At 36.9% G+C, this 25,057-nt stretch overlaps 1 long non-coding RNA gene across 4 annotated transcripts in view; it reads left to right on the forward strand.

Annotated features, from left to right (window-relative positions):
- The window catches only part of LOC102151391, a 298,291-nt gene that overhangs the window by 175,646 nt on the left and 97,588 nt on the right, over positions 1-25,057 (forward strand). For all 4 annotated transcript variants that reach the window (XR_005356690.1, XR_005356691.1, XR_005356688.1 and 1 more), the window contains 4 exons: positions 2,214-2,301; positions 3,216-3,309; positions 6,421-6,505; positions 23,219-23,389. This is a non-coding gene — a long non-coding RNA (uncharacterized LOC102151391). The remainder of the gene's footprint in view (positions 1-2,213; positions 2,302-3,215; positions 3,310-6,420; positions 6,506-23,218; positions 23,390-25,057) is intronic.

Raw genomic sequence — 25,057 nt, forward strand, 5'->3', positions numbered from 1 at the left:
TCTATAGTCATCACAAAGGCCCCCAGATCCTAAAATATGTAAAATTTACTTCAAGTCCTGTAAATGTCATGGTCGTTCAGATTCAGTACTTATTGTCATCATCAGTGAATTTGGCTGTTTCTCCCACTAACTAGAATAGGAGTTTAGAAATCCCCTGATCTTCATTAAAAAATGTATGCATAGGTCCACAGGTGCACTATTCTGTCAAAGGACCCCTAGCTTTTCCTGTGTCTCAGAATCCCATAAGCCAGAAGAGATTAAGAAACAGTGAAATAGACTCTCATTACTTAAAGGCTTTACTTCTTTGCCACGAGAAATATGGTAGTATTGTGAAAATAACATTATCGCACCTAATAAAACTAAAACTTATTCCTGAATATCATCTCATACCTGATCCATTTTCAATTCCCAGATATACTCCAAATATGCTTTGCACCATGCACCCTGTCCTTCAGTACCTTTTTGATGATGCTCTCGCTTGCTGAATGGTTACCAGCAGGCATTTCCCACGCTGGTGGGAATACTCTGTTCCCTTGGTTCCTTGTGTGAAAGAGTTGTTTTGAAGTTGATGAAATGAACTTTTAATAGCAGGATCAAATAGCCTTTTTTTTTTTTTTTTTGTCAGATAAGGCAATGAATTCATCTGTGACAGAAGTAGAGGCACTGGACAATACAGAGATTTGGAATTACAGTGCCACCTATCCTGTACTCAAATATATTATTCCTGTAACATGATTGTCCAAAGTGGCTGAGGACAGAGTTAGAGGACTTCTTTGAGATTAAAAAAAACAGGATGTATGACTGTCTTTTTTTTTTTTTGCTTCCTTTTTAATAATTATTTGATATTTGACAATATGGGTTTAAACTTGCTTTCACTATAGCATTCCACTTTATTGAAAGGCTCAGAAGAAAAAAAAACACTTGATTTATTCATCCCATCTCTTCTTTTAGTATACATAATAAATACATGATTATATCAATACCGACACCCATACACATGACACAAAATAAACAAGTGCATATAAAATTACTTACAGATTTGTTAATTTTCACTGCCAACCAGTACCAGAATATTTTTGGTACCGCCAGACTAATCCAGCCTCTACAAACAGTGTGGAGAGATTGATAGATTTTTAGATATTGGCATATGTACATTTATAGCTATTGACAAAGCTTAACTCTTTTCAAGAACATTCCAACTAATATTGGCATTCTGTTTTATCCGTTGACACTCAACATGATGTACTGTGGAAGACTTTAAGACTTTCACTGTTTGACTAAGCTTTACAGTCATTAATGTTTAATCACTTACAATTCAGTAAGCATTGTACTTTCATTTTTTATGTGGCTTGTTTATCTATGTAAAGTAAATCAACAGAGCCTTCCTGATAGGCTCCCAGTACGTTTATAATCAGTCCCTTTAGTGATCAGTGATGAATACGGACACAACTATTTGGAATTACTTCCTTGTTTTATATAGATTCTGAATTCAATATCCCTTTCACAACAATTATGATAAAAGTGAATTCTAGCCAAACTCTCCAAATCCATGAACATCTTGGTGGCGGGAGAGCAAAGATAATATTATCTTTTACCCCCCTAATGTACTGTTTAAAATGTGTTGTATGTTCACGCACTATTTCTGTACTATAAAAAAATGGTTACATTAAACAATATTTTGGACAAAAGAGACTTTTAGCCATCGAGAGAGTCAAAATTTCATAGTATTCATCCTTAAGGGCAAGTACAACTCACTCCCTGCAATGGTTACCCCGAGGAAACAATGACGGAACCTTGAACCATAGTTCTGCACATGCCACTGCGATGAATGCACACTATTGTGTCATCATCATCAGGACACTAGTGAGAGACAAAATGCACTTGGCCAAGGCCAGGGGAAATGGAGACACAAAGAACCCAATTCAAGCAAAGCATAGTGGGTAGAGGGCACATTTGTCGAATTTTAACAGACTCCTGGCATTTGTATTTACTCTTTGTTTACATTTGGGCTTTTGCAGAAATGCTGAAGTGATTTTGCAAGTCCTCACTGTATATCGAGAAACTGAAAATGTAGATAGATAAAAGCACAATTTGTTACTTAAGAAAATGTATTAATGTTCCCAGAAATATTTTTTAAAACTGGTTTCAAAGAAACTAAGAAACAATTGGAGACTATTCATATAACAAATAAAAATGTCATTTTCTTTTTACAGTTCTCCAAATGGAAAAATACAGTTCTGTTTTTCCCTTTCGTGAAACTGGCCCAAAGTGTGAACAAACAAGCCACGACCAGGCTGACAGGTACTCAGTTATACTTTACTGCCGTTAGAGTGCCACCATCGTGTCCAATATCACATTCTCCATTCATCTGTCTATATTTGCAAGAGAAAAGATTCTCATGTGTAGCTCTTTTTTTAAAAAAAAAAGTTTGAATGCATTGTTTATTCTGTACTGTCTATTTTGAATACATCTTCATCTTTTATTGGCATATAATTCATGGTCACTGAAGATGGCAAGAAGATAGGTCAGTAATGCAAAAAATCAGAAAATTAGATCCATTGTAACCTTCGAGAGAATTAGGTAAAAGGCTGAGCCAGAGTGTCTGTGTGCTGACTGAAAGGGTGGCCGTAACTGAAATGCCCAGAAGGGAATGGCACAGCTGGCTTCCTGCTGCCCCCACCGGGTTAGGCTGGGGAGCAAAGTTGCCTGGAGTTGTCCTACTGCGTTCACTTCAGCTTCAGTGCATAGAGCTGCCTGGGAAGTCAGCTGCCAGGGTCAGACATAGGGCCCATTCTTGGAGGCCATTCTCTGGATTCCCAGGCTGATTTTGCAAGGGCCTTTACACGTGGCAATGCCTTACCTCATGTGCTTGCTGCTTTTGCAGACGTGGGTTTCCGAGGCGCATCTATGACTCCTGTTGTGTGCCAGTATGGATTAATTTTTCTGTCTGATTCCTCTGGATCAGTGCATCTCAGACTTGTGTGCATCAGCAAGTCCTGGGAGTTTGTTAGCAATGCAGATTCCTAGGTTCAGATGGGTGTGGTTAGGACGTAGGTTATCACTGGGCCTCATTTTGAGAAATCACTATCCTATCCATGGTGGTAAATAGAAATTTCTTTTAGATTTCTCTTTTCAGTTCATTTGTGAAAAGTCGTATCACTTATCTGGAACACTGGAAAGCATCCCAGATAATAATTAAATCTTTTCTAATATAGACTAAAACACCGATGGAAGTCACATTAAAATAATTTTGTTCTGCATAATGATGAAGCAGTGGAGCATTCCCTCATTATACAGGGAACAGATTCGGTAAGTCACACATGTGGGAGAGGTCTGAAACTCTAAGGAAGTACATTATATGTCACCAGATCATGGCTCTTTGACTAGTCACTTATTAGTGCTGAGGAGGAGTGAATTTTTTTTTCTCTTATTTGTTTGTTCATCTTGCTAGGCTAATACAGTGTCATGGTTGGTTTAATTTTTATTTCTTTTATTACTAAAGAAATTACATAGTTCTTTTGCTAATTGGTCATTTGTATTCCTGCTTCTTTAGATTGTAGTATGTATCATTTGCCCAATTTTTCTCTTTCCCATGGAGGCATTAGAGTTGACTATTGGTCTGAAAGAGGTCTCAGTACACTTATTGTATTTGTTGACAATTTTTACTTCTCTTAGATTTTAAAATGGCATAGCAGACATTGCTAACTAAACCAAGATGAAGTTTTAGAATCATTTTAGCACGTCAATCAGACTGCAAAAGATAGGCATTTTACTCAAACTAAAACAACCTATTTAATATTCCTGTTATAGTTTTAATTTTTGTGTTACTTTTCAGTGGTTTTGTAATTAAGTAGCATTTTAAAAATGCACTTAAAGTAATTTTCCTGGGAATTATCTTTTTTCTTTAAATTTGTAGAACTCTTTGGAAAATCATTCTGGCCCTGGAGTCTTTTGTAGGATATATATATTCTCTGTCCAATAATTCCAAGTAGTTTAAGACATTGCAGGTTTACTTCTGCAGTTTGCTATGTCTGTTGACTATTGTCTGGTTTTGCTTTTAACGGTGACTGGTTCCTGAGGTTACTACCCTGGGACCACTTTAAATTAATTTTAACCTTCTTTCTTCTGTGTTCTAAAAGAACACAGTCAGTGGCAGTTTCGGATACATAAAACTAAGTTCATCAAGTATAGATATAAAAATTCAAATTCTCATATTCAAAACTCAGCGTAAAATTTCAGGCAATTTATTAGACTTCTCTGGGCCTGTAGACATACTGGCCTCCTTGCTGTTCTTGAAAATGACTTAAGTCCACTTCAGCATCATGGCCTTGCACTTCCTATTCCTTCCTCTTAAAATGATCTTACCATAGGCTTCACATGCATGGTTCACCCTATCTTTTCACTGAGGTCTCTGCTCAAATTTCATCTCCTAAGAGAGTTCTAAAAAGATTCTCTATCCATGTAGTATTCTGCTTCATTTTTTAATACCATTTTTTCATTACTTATCAATTCTTCTATAAAATGTAATTTGTAATTATATGTATTGACTTGTCCCCCTTTCTATGTGTTATATGTACAGTGGTGTCCCCACTCTTAAAACATTTATTGAATTAATGTATAAGTAAATCTAAAGTAGTAAACTTAAATTCTATTTAGATCTCTTTTAAAATAGTTTTTATTTTCAAATATCACCAATATGAGATAATATCAGCATAATAGGAGACTGAGCAATAAGTATGAACATCCTGAGTATAAATTTATCTTGGTTCCTTGAAACTTAACCAAATTGTGAATAGTAATAAAAAACTAATAATAATTAAATTGTTAATAATTCATTAACACCTACTTAATATGATCACTAAGATAATTATTAGATAATCATCCTTTCTTCTTGTACATAAAATCTTCAATTCAGTGCTCTGAGCACTATCTGTACACCTGCAGAAAAGACTACTGATTATTCAATTACAGCCCAATTGTTGCCTTTGTTTAAAGAAAGGACCACTTCCTCATTTCGTATAGATATAAGCTATGTTGGCCCAGTTCATTTCCCAGAAGCAAACTGAAATGTAATACTTGACAATGGGTTACGTAGGCTACTCAAATTCTTGCTTGTATTATCTTTTTATGATTGGCTTTTTTCTTTCAGCTCATCAAATAGAGATTGATTTCTCAGAACTACTTAATATTTGGATGATGGTGCAATGATCATGTTTTCTGACAGTTTACTATTTATGTGTATTGCATGTGTGTGTGAGTTGTGGATAAAAATATTGGAGAAATAATCTCTCTCAATATATTTATGTATGTGTATATACATATATGTCTTATTTCTGCATTTTTGTCTGATAATGAATGCTATTACTATTCCATTCTATGAACTCTATTCTCTAAACCCCCTATTTGATTGCCTTTATTATTCATTTGATCGTTAATTGTCTTCTGTTAAATATATTTCCCATGTATCATTTTAACTAGATAGTTAGTTCTTTAGGGTAGACACCATGCCTTATTCTTCTTAATTGGTATCCCCCAGTGCCTAGTACAATGTCTAAGACAGTGCCTAAGATGTGCTAGGCAGTAAACATTTTTCTTAAGAGTTTGACTTATTTGAGTTTGATCTATAGCTTTGTGTCCCCATGACTGCCATTATTGCTACTGGTGTTACCATTCGTAATATTAAGTACTTATTTTTGAGTGCTTACTATATTCTAGGATTGTGGTAAATGCTTTTAACACATTTTTTTTTTTTTTAACCTGAGTCTCACACTGATTTTATGACGCAGGGTCATTTTACAGGTGGAGGGACTGAGTTGTAGAGAGACCAGCACTGATCATTTAGCTTTTAAGTTTTGATCAAGTTCCAATTTAAATTCAAAGTCTTTACTGGACTAAGCATCCAGGTCATCCTCCTGAGCACTCAAACCCTGTGTCTCTAAAAGTAGAATGGGGTAATAAATAAAGACCTTGACATGTTTCTTCTTTTCATGGTGACCACCAACTGTTTCTCTGTCTTCTCTCTTCTTGTTTGTCTTTCATATGGGACAGAAAAATACTGTTTCACGTTTTGACAATAATATGATACATCAGTTAGAAAAAAGGAACAAAGGGGCAAGAAATAATAGTGTGATAAACATTAATAAAAGCTGATTTGGAAATTGTTTTCCCCAAACCCCAAATGATAAAAGAGTGAGAGATTAGCTTACAGTGGGCTGGTTAAAATTATTTTAAAAGGGTTTTGATTGAAGTTACACTCCTTTGGCCTTTTTTTATGGAAATACAGAGTAAAAATAAAAACAACACCAAACATAAAACAAGAAGGCTTCTTTATGTCAGTAAACTTATTTAAAATGTTCCTTTTATTGTTGAATGTAGTGAAATATCTTTGCATCTTTCCAACCGTGTTTTTCCTACCCCAAGGGAAAATCGCTTTGAAGAATGCGGCAAATTATTTTGTATACTACATCCAAGGCTACTGAACCAGAAGAATAAGGACATACTGCTTGTGAGTTCAGCTGGATCAATAGCTCAGCCCTGGGATTTGCTCGTCTGCTAGATACTGAATGAAAAGCACTAAGCTGCCAGTTTGTACCATGGATATTTAAGACCCCAATGCAGCCAAGAGACGCTTTTCATAAGACAGAAAGCAACTTACCTGTAAAAATGTTTAGATATATGAGCACACAGCATACAGAGACTATGAAATGTACGTGGCATGTCATGTAGGAAATTCTCTTTCTGTCCTATTACTCAAGAGAAAGAGTGCGCGCGCGCGCACACACACACACACACACACACTCACACATAGACAAATATACCTAGAAATATATATTTGTGGAATACCTTTGTTCCAAAGGCCTCAAAGCACTCCACAGACATGATCAGATTTCATTCTCCTATCTCTGTGAATAAAAAGTGAGTGGTTGTGATTACCTACTTTTTCTTGCTGGAGAGCATTATACAGCTGGCCACGCCGGGTCAGGAGCCAGGGTGCTGGATCTCTCTTTCCTGGGTGTGCTCTTCACCATTGTTTAATGGTTGCCTAATGTGGGTGCAGTTGGACGTGTCATCAGATTAGAGTCCTGTCATGTTGTCGTTCCTGTCTGCTTTGCTGCAACTCCTGGTTTTTCCTCAGTAAACATCCATTTGGTCTTGGTATCACAGCAGTGAGATTCCCAAGCAGGCCTATTAGACAGGAAAGCAGCAAGAAGATATTAGATCCAGGCTTTCATGCTTAGCTTGAGATCTCTGTGGTACTGTCACTGTTCCAAACATGAAAGACTCCCCAACGTGGTATTTAGAAATTGCCACGAGGAAAGGGGCAATACAAATAAAGCAATTAAAAATGCAAAAATAAAAGTCATCCAGCTGAAAAATAGATATGCACTGAGGCAACGAGAAGTTTCTGGCAGTTGGCTGTGCTTATTATTCTTCCCTCTCGTCCACAGTCGGAGTCGACACAGGCAATCCAGAATGATAGGATAAGTGAAAGCTTTCTACATCCCATTTAGGCCCAGTTGCCATCCTGAGGATCTAGGAGTGCTTTGCTGGCACGGGGCCCAGCCAGGATGTGCAAGAGAAGGAGAGCTAGCACTTGAATCTCTTTGTGACCGAAAAGTGGCCCTTGCCTCTGGCATTCTCCCCAACTTCGGCTTCTGCTTCAAGCAGTGGCGCGGTGACTCAACTGACAGAACGGATGCGAAAGCCAAGTGTGAAAATGTTTGGGAAGACAACTCCTTCCATTAGAGCAAAAGGAAAATTCTGTTGTGATTTCAGAATCTACTTGCTCATTTGCCTCAGGAGTCTGGGTCTGGCCATCAACCCAGGAAGAAAGGAGGGATTTCCTTTTCTCCTTTCTTTCTTTGAAAGTATTGGTTCTTTGATACTTTTTAAGGACGTGATTACTGGAAATTTGCTACACCTGTGTTGAAAAAAATACACTGAGAGCACATAACTGTCCATCTTGTTCTCTACTCAAAATATTCTTTCAAGAAAGAACACACACCAGTGGCCTAGATGCAGCTCACCCAAATCATTATTTGTAGCAGAATCTCTGTAACCAATCAAATTCAAGTCCAGATTTCTGCTTCACTTGTTAAACTGTATGACCTTAGGTAAACTGCATAATGTAATGTCTGCCTGTCCCAGATTTCTTCTCAGTAAATTACCGGTAATAATGTTTATGCCATGAAACATTGGGATGTTGGAATGGGGTTGGGTTGGGATGGGGATTAAATTAGATACTGTCTCTAATGGCTACATTCAGCGCCAGGCAGTAGGTAAACCCATAATGAGTGGTGTGTCATTGGTACTTCTTGATGGTCCAACTTTTTTCTTTTCTTATCACCAACGCAGTCACCAATTCAAGTGACTGGATTGTCAAACATTGTTCTGTGTCTTGCCAGGGCATGTTGACATGCATAACATGACTGTATTTTTAAGGATTTATTCTCACAACTGTTTTTTTTTTTTTTAAGATTTATTTATTCATGAGAGAGAGAAAGAGAGAGAGGTAGAGACATAGGCAGAGGGAGAAGCAGGCTCCCTGCAGGGAGCCCGAAGTGGGACTCAATCCCAGGACCCCAGGATCATGACGACCTGAGCTAAGGCAGATGCTCAACCACTGAGCCACCCAGGTGTACTCCTCACAACTAGTTTTGGTTGACTTTTCCCCGCTAATTCTGAATGGCATAGTCTATCTTGATAGAAACCAAGTAGAAACAAAAGGGAAAACCAGAAATGGAGTGGAAAAGGCCAAGTTGAAAAGAATGACTAGGGAAGAGGAAGGCCAAAGTGTACCAGGAAATCCATTGTGATGTTGAAGCACGTGGGATAGGATAAAAACGAGAGCAGGATTCAGACACCACCAGCTTCCAACCTTTCCTCTGCCACTTATGTTTGTGTGGCTACTGGTGAATCATTTAACTTCTGCAAATTATCCTTTTTGTCCCCTCCAGAAATAGAGTAATATCAATTACACCAGAGAGTGTTAGAAGTATTAAACAAGGATCACAAGTCTCAATTAAACTTAGAACTTTCTTCTCTATCTTCTTTTTGGAAGAATATCCTTAAACATGCTGAGTATCCAGCTCATTCACATCACTCAACAGTTGATTGTAAAAAAAGACGTACACAGTATGAACAGGTAAAAAGCTAAAAACATTCAACACTTTTGGTATAAAATAATTTGCTCAAATCTTAATGTCTTCTATTTTTTATTTAAATTTCTCAAACAAAATGAAGTGTTCAATTTAACACCATGTCTGAGAGTATAGCATTCCAACTCTATCCACCAGTACACTGTATTTTTTTTTTTTTTATGATAGTCACACAGAGAGAGAGAAAGAAAGAGGCAGAGACACAGGCAGAGGGAGAAACAGGCTCCATGCACCGGGAGCCCGACCCGGGATTCGATCCCGGGTCTCCAGGATCGTGCCCTGGGCCAAAGGCAGGCACTAAACCACTGCGCCACCCAGGGATCCCAGTACACTGTATTTTTACCAATAAAATTTGAAGTCATAGCTAACTGAAGGTATTTGTACCAATACCCACTTCAGCCATATTTGTTGGCTAAAAATGGCCTCTTGACTGATTTTATTGGGAAGTGGGATTGAGATTCTAAGGAACAACCAGCTCATCAATACTACATAACATTGTTTTTTTAAGTGGACAGTGAATTGTGCTGAGCTCAAATACTATTTAGTCCAGTAAATGTTCCATAAAATAAAGCCTTCTTATCATGCTTTCAAATATTGTAGGGAAAAATGCTATAAATAATAAAATATTTCAAATGGCATTGGAAATATCCACTATAGGCTTAAAGAGTGAGCACTGGAAATAAGAGTGTTACAAATAGACTTTATTGTTTTACTTTATGGATAGCACAGCAGTTTTTTTTTTTAATGTAAAATTGTAGAAAATGGCCATTAGCGTCCCAGTGATCAATCTCTAAGTTACCTGTTGTTTTTGGAAGTACAAAAATTTTCATAAAACTGCTGATGTCAATATAGCTTTCAGGCATAGGAAAGTAATTAGGTTTGATTGCAAAATCAGACTACTTCAAGTAAAAGATTACTTGGATCTTACTTTTAGTTAAGTAAAAAACTTTTTAAATAATTTTAGGTTGGGATGGGAAAAATTTTCTGCTTGTTCTTCTAAGTCTCACTAATTAAACTTCTATTTCTAATTGATAACACATTTTCTTTTTTTAAAGATTTTATTTTTTTAATTTATTCATGAGAAACACAGAGAGATGAGATAGGCAGAGGGATAGGCAGGCTCACTGTGGGGAGCCCAATGCAGGACTTGATCCCAGGATCCCGGGATGACCACCTGAGCCAAAGGCAGATGCTCAACCCCTGAGCCATCCAGGTGTTCTATAACACATTTTCAAGCAACCAGCAAAATATCACACAAAAAGCTCTTTTCTGCATTAGCAGAAAATGTAATTTTATAGAAATTATTTTGGAAAATTTAAAGTGAATGTTCTGGTTTAGTTTTTATTAGGCATCAAATATACTTTCATCAAATGGTGATCAAGAGTATTTAGGTAAGCTGACATTTAAGCTACATAGAATGATCCAAACTAAGTTATAAATATTTTGTAACATTATGTAATTGGCTTTTCTCAATTCTTTTTAGTTGTCTAAGTAATTTGGTGGCAAAATAATGATTTATGTGTATAAATGTGATTCAAGCATACATAGGATTTCTGGTAGCCATTATGGCATAAACCTTTCTGAAATGTCAGTCTGGGTCCTAGAATTCAAGCATGTATCACAGCCAAAAATGATGACTGGAATTTTTCAACTGGAAATTTTTCTGTGTATCAAGAGAGTCTTCTATGGTTTACCTCCCTGTTCTCATGCTTTATATAGTTTATAAGAAAAAAAAAAAAAAAAACCCTTCCCCTAAGTTTTGTCCACCCAATTCTCTTAAATTTCTTCTGTGATAGAAATCCTAGTCTGTTACTGTCACTCTATAGAAATGACAGATTTCCATATAGGTAGTTAATGTGTCACTTCAGAGTCATCTACTGAACCTTTTCCTTCCACTGGTGCCATTCTTCTGCCCTGTCTCCGCTCTTGATGGGACACTAAGGAGAGGACGCACCCTCTCCTGAATGTTATGGATGTCACTTCAAGAGTCAGCTAAGTGTATAAAACTGGAGACATTCAAAGTAAAGTGTTGAAAAGCTGTGTGTAGTGGTACTCCAAGGATGAACTGTGGCGGGGGCCGGCAGTCCATCCTGGGTGAAGGCAATAAAAAGAGCATTGGTTGCAGAATTAAAAATGAAAGTGAAACTAGTTAAAAGTCAGGCTTTCCTGACAATTCAGAACAAAGCCATTGAAAAAAAATTCTTCTCCCTGAAAATCTTTTGTTTGTCTAAGTTCTATGCAATTGTTGTTGGTTGCTGTCCCTTTTATAAAATCATGGTGGACATGCATCTAGAAGACTACAGTAGTACATACAGTTCTGTGGTGGAAATCCAAAATTGACCAAACAAAATTTCTGAAATTGAAGACTAAAATAATCCGTGGTGTAATTAATGCAATCCAGCAGCATCAGCACATTAGAGTTTGGGGAGGTGAATGCTGAATTGGGTTATAATGGAAATATATAAGGGACATATCTATAGATAAGGTAAATCTGAATTTATTCAATATATTTGAGGGATGCCTGGGTGGCTCAGTGGTTGAGCATCTGCCTTTGGCCCAGGGTGTGATCCAGGACTGGGGATCAAGTCCCACATGGAGCTCCCTGTGAGGAGCCTGCTTCTCCCTCTGCCTAAGTCTCTACCTCTCTCTCTCTGTCTCTCATGGATAAATAAATATAAATTAAAAAAAAATTTCTTTATTCATTAGATTTGAGAATTACATGAAGGTCTACCTGATGGTCTGATCCTGGGTTACCCCCCTAACTTCACTGTCCCCACTGACTGCTTCACTCACTTTGCTTTTTTCCAGTACTCCTCATTCCCTGCTGCCTTGGGGTTTCTACGGTTGTTCATCCCTTTGCCTTGGAATGCTTTTTCCCTCATAGAGTCATTACTTAGTCCTCATTTTTTTTTCTTTTTTTTTTAGCTCTCTTATCAAATATCTTCTTCGTAGGGAGCTCCTTCTTTGCTTACACTATCTAAAACCATACCTCCAGCCTCCATCACCCATTTGCTTTACTCTTCCATGTCTTTTGCTTTTCCTAACCCCTTACTTAGCACTCTCTAATGTCAATGGATTTGACTTACTCTTTATTTGTTCTTTTGTTATCAATTTCCCCTAGAATATAGGAGAGAATCAGAGAATTTTCTTCTTTCATTAATTGCCATATTCCAGTTTCTAGAGGCTCACAGGCTTAGACTAGTTACATAAAAAATATTTGTTGAGTAAAAAGAGGAAAGATACATGATTTGTGAAGGCAGTTTTATAATAAAGAAAACATTTTAATATAAATAATAGAACTTTTTTTTTGTCTAAGGACCCATGTCTTAGTTTCATGGTGCCCACCTCCATTTCTGCACAAAAAATACTTAATGAATGGGGTAAACATATGTCCTGGTTTACTCCTGTGGTCTCAGCATTAATTATTAATTGCGCCGCCTTCAGTTTTCACAAGTGTCTCAGGATAATAATATGATCTTCCAATCAATAAATGTTTAATGAATGAAATATTGCAGACTACTGTGGAAAAGTAGAGCTGTTTGAAGTATACCATACTTTCTGACTATCCCCCCAGCTAACTATGCATTTAATTGGGTGAAGTATCCAAAGTATCCAAAGAAAGTAGCTTAATATAATTTTTTTTTCTGATTTTACCTCCTGTAGCTGTCTTAGTTTTATATTTCTACTGAATTATATAATATATATGTTTCCACTGGATTATATAATATATATTATATATCACATGATATATATTGACATTGAATGGTTCAATTCATTCATTAATATTTACTGAGCCTCTACAATGTATTTGGTCTTTTAAGGAGCTCCCTGTCTGGTAGGGGTACTAATGGAATTTCAGGGCCAATGTCATGAATGTAAGTAGTTAATAATTTTAGAAACCTTTTGAGAAAAGGAAGCCATGCTTCTAATGCTAATAAGAAAAAAAATTAAATTAACTGAAATTGGATTCTTCTAAAATAACAATGATGCTCTTAGACATTTTCTTGACTCTGTCCTACTATAGGCTCCCCACCAACCCCCGGTCCTAACACCCTAAAAATAACACTGCCAGATTCTGGCATTCATTTAAGTCCTTATTTTTATAAATGTTTTAAAATTTTATATTTATATACAAATTTTGTATTCTATTTTTACTCTTTCTTGTACTTTCAGACCAGCACAAGTCACATTGTATCATAAGCACACATCATAATTATAAGTGTGGCTCTAATTTATGTAAACTACTTAATCCATTTTTGTAGACATTTGATTTATTATTACTTTTATTATAGAACAATTTTGTAATAAATGTCCCTATGCTTCCAGATTACTTTATATTTTGATTTCCTTTGAGTAAATAAAAAGTAGAGTTACTCAAAGCACTGGACGTGAGCTAAACTTTTTATAGCTCCTTATATGATCTTCTAAAATGTGTTTACAAATTTATAGCTTTGATGACAATTTAAGTGCTATACTTTCTCTTTTTTCTAAGTCTAACCTTCATCCTCACTAACTTAGATATTCTTATTTCCTTTTCTGTGGCTAGAAGGGAGATGAAAAAATTTGCTGAGCAGACAGCCAATAGCTACTGTGATGCACAGACATATTTTTAGTATCTATTGGCCTGGTAATATAATTCAGTGATTATAAGGCTAGGTTTCAAGGGCATCTGGGTGGCTCAGTCAGTTAGGCTTTGCACTCTTGATTTTGGCTTAGGTCATGATCTCCAGGTCATGATCACAAGGTGTAAGTTCGAGCCCCATGTGGAGCCCCATGTGGGCTCATGTAGGGCTTCACACTTAGCATGGAGTCAGCTTGAGATTTTCTCTCCCTCTGGACCTCTCCCCCGCTTGTGCTCTCTAAATAAATAAATAAAATATTAAAAACAAAAGCCTAGATTTCAGATAAATTTGAGCCAAATTTCACCTCTGTTTAGTATCCTGCCAGAATTGTAGTTTTATGCACATTATATAATCTCATTGAACTTCAGTGTCCCAAAAAGGATATAATTCTTGCTTTACAGGGTTACCACAGGCTAATTATTATAAAACCTCTAGCAGAGTACCTGTACATGGTAGGTACACACAATATTACAGTTATTTGTATTAATAAAAAGCAATTTAGGCTAATAGGAAACAAAGGTACCTCTTTGTTGTTTTTACTGATAATTTTAGTATTTAAAGGTTACATTTGTTCTTATGTTCATTGTTATCATACATTTCTATGATGTAATTCTGGACTCTATATTTGTGCATGCCAGAAACCATCACAAAGTAGTTTCTAGGAAAAATACAATCCATTGGCTCACGTAAACAGCTAATTCAGGGGTGGACTTGGAGTTGGCTCTTGAGTTCAGAGATTCTAATTATATTGTCAAATCTCTCATGACTTCTGGCTTTCACTCTCACCTGTCTACCTTGCTCCTTGTAAAGTGGTTTTGTTCCCTCCTATGCAGACACCCTTCATGCAGCTAAGGAACCAGGGGTTCCAGGCTTCCCCTTTCCAGCTTGGAAAGAGCGCTCCTATAGCCCAACATCCATGATTAAGTCTTCTGGGATCCCGCCTCTCAGCCCTGATCACAATTCAGTCGGCTTTTCTCAGGAGAGGCACCGCGCCTGAAAGCATTCATTGTATGTCATAAATGAACTTGTCTCTTGCTTTTCCATAAAGGTGCTAATTTTGTCACTTGGATTACTTTCTGAGTCTGTCGCTCAGATGAGGAATTCTGGTTGAGAAAGTTTGGATGCAAGTGTTATGAAGAGCCAGGCCAAGTTCAGAGAGGTGATCAGAAGTAAGAGTTTGGAGAATCTTGTTGGTTTATCTAAAAAAAACTATAGCTACCACCTAGCTTAGCTGTTGACATTATAGAACACTTGGTGTTTAGAAGACTATGATATGCTGAGTTTTCCTGATGAAAAATCCCTTTTATTCCAAGGCCTTCCCCGGCCTCCCCCCCACCCCCTGTCCCCAGCCCAGGGGCTGAAGGGAAGCTGTTATTGCCTCCTTCTGGGGGCCCAGGGTTAAGGCTGAGCACATTCTTCTGACTGGCTTCTCCAGTCCTCTTCTTGAGCTCTTTATTGAAGAGCCTTAAAAAGTGGGGGGAGAACTTTTGGAGGTAAAAAAAAGTAATAATATTCTTTTGGTTGCTAGAGTAACATTCACGCTCTGCCACAAAACGTCCCTTGGTGCCACTGTCAGAGCCATAATAAGGCTCGTTTGTCAGTTCCAATGTGACATTTCTTATGTTTCTATATAATGCTTCTTAGATTACAATCCGTAGACAGTAATCATTGTCAGCGGGATCATCTTGGAAAACAAAGAGAAACATGAGCATCCAACGCCCCAAATCTGAACCGTTTCGTTTGCTCTAAGCAGTACGCGCCTGCTGAGGTGTGAGCTGGCTGCCATCAGTGTCATTTCAGTGAGTAACGTGATTGACTTTCCTCCTGCTATGAACAAGGCCCAAATTTTCATTCCACTTCTGGGGCTGTTTGCCTGGCCTTCATTTTCTTTTGTGTGTGTGCATGTGTGTGTGGCGTTTTGGCTTGGAAAGCTATTACCCCTTTGATTCGGTTTTAAAGGTTACAAGGCATATTAGGCCAGAAATGTGAGGATTTTGCTGAATCCTTAGTGAAAAGCAATCATTGCTGCTCAGTTTCCTTCATTGATACTGACATACATTTTGACAAACAGTACGCTTTAGCCCAAATTAGGTGGTCTTATTTACTCCTTCATCTCATTCTAAAAAAATCCCAATTTTAGGGATGTGGAAGTGCGAGTAGATGATGAGGTCCTTGATGTCAGTTAGCAGGTATGATTTTTAGCTTGTTTTTATTTGTAAACAGTTTTCTTTACAGAGTGTAAATCACCTGTGAACTCTCTACGTAGACTGAGAAAAACGAAAGAAAGTGAATCCAATAATAGACTTTCTCATATATAATAGAGCCTGTTTTTGTGTAAAATATCCAGCTAATTTGGGCTAAAGCTTTTGTGGGGGTATTTAATTATTCAGATAATTACCTTAATTTGCCAATGGAATACAACTACACCTAAATGGAGTTCAAATTGGGAAGGTTGCCCAGTGCTTTTGATTTTGTTTCATTACTTTACTCAGGATATTGGTTTTTTCAATTCTCTAGTGTTCTCTATACACTTTTATTCCAGGCAAATTTATTTTTATAGCCCCAAATTACACTTATATGTGAATAAAATCTAAACTATGGATAATTTCAATTTTATCTTCTCAGACAATACCTGTCTCTATATTCTAGATGCCCACTGGACATTTATTTCCATTTGGCTCACCACAATCTCAGACTCCATGTACCTAACATCGAGCTGTTATTCTAAAATCACATTTCATTTTTTGACCCTGGATCATCGAGACTTCCTGCCCTTTCCATGGTACCAACCTCTACTTCCCTTTCCAGCTACCTATGGAATCCAATGTAATTGGGCTTTTGCCTCTAGCTCTCCGTGGAAACAGCTTTTATCACTGATGACCTCCATGTTGTTAATTAAAGTTGGTGCTCGTATCTCAACTCTCTTTTTACTTGAATTGTCATCAAGTTTTTCTTGATATATTTGTTTTCTTTGCTTTCTAGTACAACACCATCTTCTGCATGTCCTGATGTCTCTCTGGCTGACCCTGCCTCCTCACCTTTGCTGGTGCTTCATCACCTGCCATTGGCAGGTTGGACTGCTTTGTGGCTCAGCGCTTAGACGTCTTTTTCCTATTTACAGTCCTTATGAAGATCTTCTCTTTCAGGTTTATGGCTTCCAAATACTGTTGATTACTTCACACTTGTACCTTTGGCCTCAAACACTTCTTTGAACTCCAGATAGCTCTACTTGGATGCTTAATAAACATCTCAAAATTTATATGCCCAAAGCCGAGCTTCTGATCCTCCATAATTTTATGCTTCTCACAGTCTTTTCCATTTCACTGAATTTCTTCCAAATACTCAGGCCAGTACATCAGTAAATCCTGTTATCTTTGCATTCAAAATTAGGAGCATCTACATAACTTGCAGCACCTGGTGCAAATGAAAATCTGGGGCCATTTATTAAAATATTATTAAGAATTTCAAGACTATGACAGTAGAGCATTAAATCAGAGGTAGTCCTGCATGACAGCCTGAGATACCCGCCTATGAAGACTGTTCACAATATAATGGTTGTAACCACTCACCTCTTCCATTTGCCTGAAATCCAAGCCCCACATTATTTTTTTCCTGAGCTATTTAAATATTTATTTATTTATTTTAGAGAGTGAGGGAGAGTGCATGTGAGCAGAGGGAGAGACAGAGGGAGAGGGAGAGAGAGAATCTCAAGCCAACTTCATGCTGAGCATGGAGTCTGACATGGGGCTTGATCTCATGATCCTGAGATCATGAACTGAGCTGATACCAAGAATTGGATGCTTCATTACTTGGGTACCCTGAGCTGTTTAAATGAGGTCCAGCTGGGTGTCCCTGTTCCTCCTCTTAACCCTTCCAATCTATTCTCAACTGAACAGAGAGTCTTACTAAAAGATAAATCAGATAATTTCACTCCTTTGCTCAAATCCCTCCAGTGACTGCCATTTCACTCACAGTATAACCTCCATTTCTCTTTCTCCAACTTGAGTTAGTGTGCTATTGTGTCACACCTAGATAACTGCAATATCCTCCAAGTCTTCTTACACCTGTCTCTCCTTATAGAGATCTGCCCGCATACCTTAGTAAGACCAGTCTTTATGAAATACTATTTTTATCACTTCACTTCATAACATTTAATGCTTATCTCATACTATTTCAAGTAAAACCTCTTCTAGCTCTTAAAGCCCCCCACAAACTACCTCAACTCTACAAAATAATACATTGCTCATTAAGCTCCATTCACTTTAGTCTGGCCAGCCTCAAATATATAGTTGACAGTTGCACAACATGGGTTTGAACTGCCTGGGTCACTTATGTGCAGGTTTTTTTTTTTTTGACAAATACACAGTACATACTACAAATATATATTCTATTCCTTATGATTGTAATAACATTTTCTTTTTTCTTTCTGATTTTATTGTAAGGAAACAGTATATAATATATATAACATATAGAATGTGTATTAATCAACTGTTTATATTATTGAAAAGTCTTCTGGTCAACAGTAGGCTATTAGTAGTTAAATTTGGGGGGGTGTTAATTATTGTATGCAGACTTTCAACTCTGTAACTGTCCCTACCTCTATGTCCTTCAAGGGTTAACTGTATTCCACATTCTCCCATAATCTTGTTAATATTATATTTCTTAGTAGGAAGTACATTTTTTGCTTTATGACTCCCTTGATCATGTACATCCTCCAGGGCTTACTATGTTTCTACTTTCTCCCCAATGCCTTCTCTGACTGCCTGGTTCTTACTGATCCTGAGTTCTAATATCTATTAAATTTAAATTTTGATACTATGTGCTTCAACACAAAGCACTCTATGGAATTGGTCACTTAATAAGTACCTTTGAGGGGGCGCTTGGGTGGCTCAGTCGGTTGAGTATCCAATTCTTGACTCTTAATAGTTTGTGCTCAGGTCACGATCTCACTTAAACCCAGCACACTGGGCTCGGCACTTAGCAAGGAGTCTGCTTGAGATTCTCCCCCTTGGCCCCTCTCCTGACAAGTGCTCTTCCTCTCTCCCCCTGTCAAAGAAATAAATAAATCTTAAAAAAAAAAAAAAGGTATCTTTGGGCAGCGTCCATATCTTTTCTCCTTGATTATGCAGTGCACTGCTGAAGCCAGTGAAAGTGCTTCAATATGCATTATTAACTCATTGTAAGCATGATATTAAACTATCTAATAATTAATAATTTACTAAACATATTATATAAGTTAACAACAAGGTACTAAATATAAAACAAACCGAAACAGGTTTGGCATGGAGAATGCACAAAATAATGACAGTTATTATTTATTGAGCATTTGGCAAACACTGTATTAATGGTTTTACACAAGTTAGCATATTTAATCTTCACAATAAACTTCTAAGTTAGGCGTTGTTGTTTTCCCATTTTAGCTGTGGAGAACCTGAAGTTCAAAAGGGCTAAGGAACTTTGTCAAGGACACAAAGCTAGGAAGTGGGTAGAACAAGTTTCATATATAGGTAGAGCTTAAGAACTCATCCATTGAGCTCACTTGCCTCTCCTAGTCTTCATTTACTATAAAATTGTTAAGGCCCTGGACCATTATCATAATCTCAATGCAAAGTTTCTTATATACTTTGCTAAGATACAAATCATGTATTTTCCTTTTTGCTTTATGAGAGAACTATGGAGGCTTTGTACTTTGTTTCAGACTGATAACCAGAGGAAAATAGGCAAATAGTCACCCATTTTCTCAGTGATGGGCACTTTGTAAATAGCTCTTGGCAACCAGGGCCCACATGGTTTGTGCACAGGGCCATCTTTCAGGCGTTCTACACTGGGACAGGAATTCCAAGTATTTGCCAGTCTTACAAATTCGTTTCCAGAAAGACTTTATTTTCAGTAGTTGAGTTTAAAAACATTCTAAATTACATTTACTATAGTTTGTTTAAAGCTTTTTTTCTGGCCTATCTTTCTGAGTTGCAGCTTAATTTTTCACTGTCTCATTTTAATTTCTTTCTTTCTTTCTAGATTTCATCCTCTCATTCATTATTCTTTGTCTCCTTTCTGTTTCTGGCTTTTCTTCCTGCAGCTGGGCTTTTGTTAGAAGGGGTGGACACAGCTGCCCAACCGTTTTCACATCCTTCACTGGAATGATTTTCTTGAGGTAAAACATCATTTAAGTATTACTCTACAATTAAATATTTCTGTCATCCTCAAATTCTGAGTCTGACAGTGTGCCAATAAGACCCTTTGCAGTTGTTTGTATTGGTTTGGATCCTTCCCTGTTTGCATTATTCTATTTGTTCTGTGCTGGTTTGCCTTCTATGTAATATTTTCTTATAGTCCTCATTTTCGGTTTCTATTTTATCACAAGCACCAACTTGGTTTCATTGTTGTCTTTCATTTTTTACAGGGGGAGCTATTCACTGACTACTTTCCACTGCAAATTTTGACTGCTTTTTAAACTAAATGTTTCATCAGTTTGATGGGCCAAGTTTTCAGAGGATTTAGGAGTGATCTTGGAGTCAGGAGTTAGATTCTTTCTCCACCTTTGAAGATTTTAACTTGTCCATCATTCTCTTGGATTGAAGCAGGAACAGTTTGTATTGATAGCACTACTTAAGAGCACAATGTTATACCACAAGAAAGTAATTTGTGGTGGAAACCTGAGACTATCTGCTTTGAGTCTTATTCTAAGTGGAAGTGTCTTTTAATCTTTCAACAGTTATCCTAGACTTTTTCAGAGTAGCACATTAGCAGACTCGTCAATGGAATATTAGATATTTAAACATCCAATTCTTATTAATGCACTAAATCATGCTTATTCATTATGCCTGATTTATCTACAGATAAATAGGGATGTATCAGGGTACCTGATTTAAAGGCTGCCATTTGACATTTACAGAAGGGAGAAGCTGGAACCAGGGATAATACTAACACATTTAACAGCCATGATCACCAATGAATGAATGGAAGCCAGTTTCAGGGTTGAGTCTTAGAGATTCCTATCATGCTAACTCTTAACACTTTGGTTGTTGAATTGTTGGGAGGTTGAGGTCTGAGTTAGAGGGCACCAGCATGTGCATGGAGGTGGGGGGAGGGGACTTGAGTTAGCATGGAATTATTCTAATACTTTAATAAGTGGATACATGTTAGTCTTGGGTAGAGTGTTGTCATCCCTTTCTAGTTTACACAGTGTGATTCACAGAGAAGTATCAGGATGACATGATTTTCCATGGTGGTTCCTAGTGAAATGTGTCCATGTCAAGCTTAGATCTTTTTAAATTGAGGTTCATGACTCTATGGTAAACAAAGCCTACCTTTGTCTGCAGGAGGTTTTTTATATTTTGAAAGCCCTGAATGTAGGATTGGGTTTTATTTGAACCATTTTTTTTGAACCAGTTATTAACTTAATTTTGGAGAAATCTCTTAACTCCCTTTCCTTATCAGAAAAAGAAGGGAATTGAATGGATGAGCTTTAAGCTCCCTTTAAGATTTAATATTCTCTACTCCTATTTAAATGCTAATAAGAGGGTTGGCTCAGTAGGCTAAGTGTCCAACACTTGGTTGTGGCTCAGGTCATGATTTCAGGGTCATGATCTCAAGGTTATGATCTCAGGGTTGTTAGATTGAGCCCTGCATGGGTCTTTGTGCTCAGCATGGAGTCTGCTTGAGATTCTCTGCCTCTCCCTCTGCTTCTTCCCCTGCTTATGCACTCTGTTTCACTCTCTAAAATAAATAAAGAAATAATTTTTAAATAAATAAACAAATAAGTAAACACCAATAAAAAAGCTTATTTTGCCTGACACTTAGTAGACGATTGAATAAAAATCAACTCATCTTTTAGGATGTGTAGGAAAACAAACAGTATGACCAACTTCTAGGCATATAAACTATCCTTGATAATTCTGTACTCATTTTTTTCCACACGTCCAAAACATGTTTAAAGACTATCTAATTAAATATTCTTTTCTCCTTTAATCCAAATACAAAATCAAACAACGATTATGTAAAATGAATTGCTTTTCTCTATGTATTTGGCATTTAATTACATTCTGAAACATCACTATAGCCTTTCTGCAATGAGGGTACAGTTCTCCTTCATTATTCTCTCTGCTTGTATGGAAGACATAATTTCCAATGTTTATTTCAATTGAAAGCAGTTGAACTTTGTGAAAGTTCATTGTTTAGATTGCATTTGTCATTTTCAGAATCATGCAGAAGGAGCTATTTTTCACATTAATGACACCTGTGTAGTAAGTCAGAACTATTAATATGTGATATGATGGTCCATATCTCAGTGCAAAAGGAGGAAACAAGAAAAGATCATTTCTTCTTAAACTTTAAAAACTGCTCTGAAATTAATCCGGATCACACACGAGAATTCTGTTAGCCTTTGGCATTTCCACAGGTCTCCGAAGCACAACAGTTAAATTGTTTAGGTCATGTGGTTTTACCTTCACACTGATAACCTGTTTTACAGACAGCAGCTTTAGTCCCTAATGATCACATTTTGATAATGCTCTTACTTAGACACTAAATCATGATCTTTCACACAAAACTAAATATATTCCCCTTAAGGTTAAGACCAATATGCTGCCTGTCCTAATTATAGTATCAGTTATCATGTTTTAGGTCTTTTGTGACAAACATGTCTTTAATGAGGAAAGTGTCCTGAAAAAATAAGAGCTTTGTTTATGGTTGAGGTTCAATATATTTTTATTGACATTAGGTGTAATCTTTGTTGGTTCTAATTTAATGGGTTCTAAACCATGCAACTAATTAAAGAATAAAGCTAAGAGCCAGAACCAGAAAACAGAGAGAGGGACTATAACAGTGAAAATCCAACCTGATGTTTTGGCCAAAAATGTATTTGTTTCTCCATTTACTTTCCTACCCACTATGAAAGATATATTTATTCAGGACCTAATATTTTCTAGACAGTGTGTTAATTTTAGTGATATAAAAATGAAGGAAAATAGAATTTGATCCCAAGGGATTCATATTTTGGGGATATATCAAAGATATAAGTTATTATAATATACTCAAGTTTGTGAAACTAGACAAACATAAAGTACGATGGTTTATAACAGTAAGAAAAAATTATATAAGTTTTATCTATGCCAGGCAATCATCTAAGCTTTATTTATTTATTCATTTACAGATTTTATTTACTTTTTTGAGAGAGAGAGAGCATGTGGGGGGGGGGGAGAACGAGAGAGATACAGAGAGAGATCACATGATCAGAGGGAAGGGCAGAGGCAGAAGCAGAGTCCCTGCTGAGTAGGGAGCCAGATGTGGGGCTTGATCCTAGGACCCTGGGGTCATGACCAGAGCCAAAGGCAGAGGCTTAACCAAATAAGCCCCCAGGTGACCCTAAGCATTTTATATTTAATATTTTATGATGAGTATAAGGTAAATACCACAACTATCATTGCTATCTTACAGATTGGAAACTGAAGTACAGGGAGGTTACTTGTCCAGTGCCACTCAACGATTCTGGGTCCTCTAAGAGGAATCATTTCTCACAGAAGGATGATTGAGCTCTCTCAAAGAAGAGATGGATTAGCTCCTGAAAACAGTTATAAAGGACCCAGTGCATGGCAACTACTAAGCCAAGTAGGTCCTTCCAAAATCATATCTTGTAGAAGGATGTTTCTATCCAGAGTATCAAGAATGTTTTATTCTGGCTATATGTCTCTTGTACTCTGAATAAAGGCTGCAGCAGGCACTAGTCTTAGCATCACATTTCCCTTTACAGATACACGTGTGTCACAATCAGTCCTTGATTTTTAGTCTATTTATTGAAAAGAGTTTACCAGCTGACAAATCCCCCCACTTTCCCATCTCAATCAATACTGTATTGGTCAGGTATCCAATAAGATCGATCGATCTATCATCTATCTATCTATCTATCTATCTATCTATCTATCTATCTATGATCTATCTATCTTACAGGGACAGAGACAGAAAGATTTATTTATTAGGAGAAATTGGCTACATGACTATGGAGACTGAGAAGTCCCACAGTCTGCCACCTGCAAGCTGCAAGCCAGTAGTATAGTTCCAATCCAAGCATGAAGGTCTAATCCAAGGACAGGAGAAGACTGATGTTCCAGCTTAACAGGCACAAAGAATAAACTCTGCTTTTCCTGTGCCTTTTTGTTCTATCCTGGCTTTCAGTAGATTGGCTGATACCTACCCACACTGGGGGAAGAAGACAAGCTGCTGTACTCAACCTATTGATTCCAACGCTAGTCTCTTTGGGCAATGAATACCCTCAGAAACACACTCAGAAATAATGTTTAATCAAATATCTGGGCACCCTGTGACCCAGTCAAATTGACATATAAAATTAACCATCCCAAGCACCAATGCATGAAGTATCTGATTAGCACCAAGTATCAGAGACCCAAAGAGGGAGAGGACCTGCTGCTGGCAGGTGTCCAGGTACTTAGCTGTCAGCACACAGACATCTTTCTGGATGGTTCCCATTGCCTTGTGTTAGTTTGCTGACTCTGAGGAGTGCTAGGTAAACTTATGGTTCTAGTCAATCAAGAGAAAAATCATTAAGGGAAATAGTAATTCAGCTGGTATATGTGGAAACAAAGCTGGTTTTATACGGTTTAGAATATTACATGATCTATTTTCCACCTAAAATAGATTATACCCAATTTTGATGAGAAGGCAGGGGAATGAATTCACTTATCATAGTTGTAGGAATATAAACTGGTGCAACCTTTTGGGAAGGAAATATGCATATATTTTCATATGAAAAGCTATAATAGATGTACACAATGATAAGGGAACAGTTGTTAGTTAGAGATACTTTATTATAAAGAAAATATTGGAAAATTTTACCTGGTAATAAGGAGTTAGCCAGGTAAATATGTTTTATCCAAACAATGGGATACTATGTAGCCATTTAAATATCATATTGTGGAAGATTACTTATTGAAATAGGGAAAAGTTGATACTATATTTAGTAATGTGTGAAGAAATAGACTAATATTAGTGTATTATTAATGTATATCAATATATTCAATATATGATTTTTATAAAGAAAGTGAGTATGTATGTAATGCAGAAATATATGTGTATAAAATCTGTACATAGGTATTAATATATATATGTGTATATATAGCCATTTTAGAAGATTATAAACTAATATTTTACTAGTGATAGAGTTGCAAGAATTAAAATTTCTTTTTTTGCTTGAGTATTCATTGACATGAGTTGTATAATTAGGAAAAAACCTAGATGAATGGATAAAGAAGATGTGGTATG

This window comes from Canis lupus, chromosome 3 (assembly GCF_011100685.1).
Source record: "Canis lupus familiaris isolate Mischka breed German Shepherd chromosome 3, alternate assembly UU_Cfam_GSD_1.0, whole genome shotgun sequence".
Classification (NCBI taxonomy): Eukaryota; Metazoa; Chordata; class Mammalia; order Carnivora; family Canidae; genus Canis; species Canis lupus.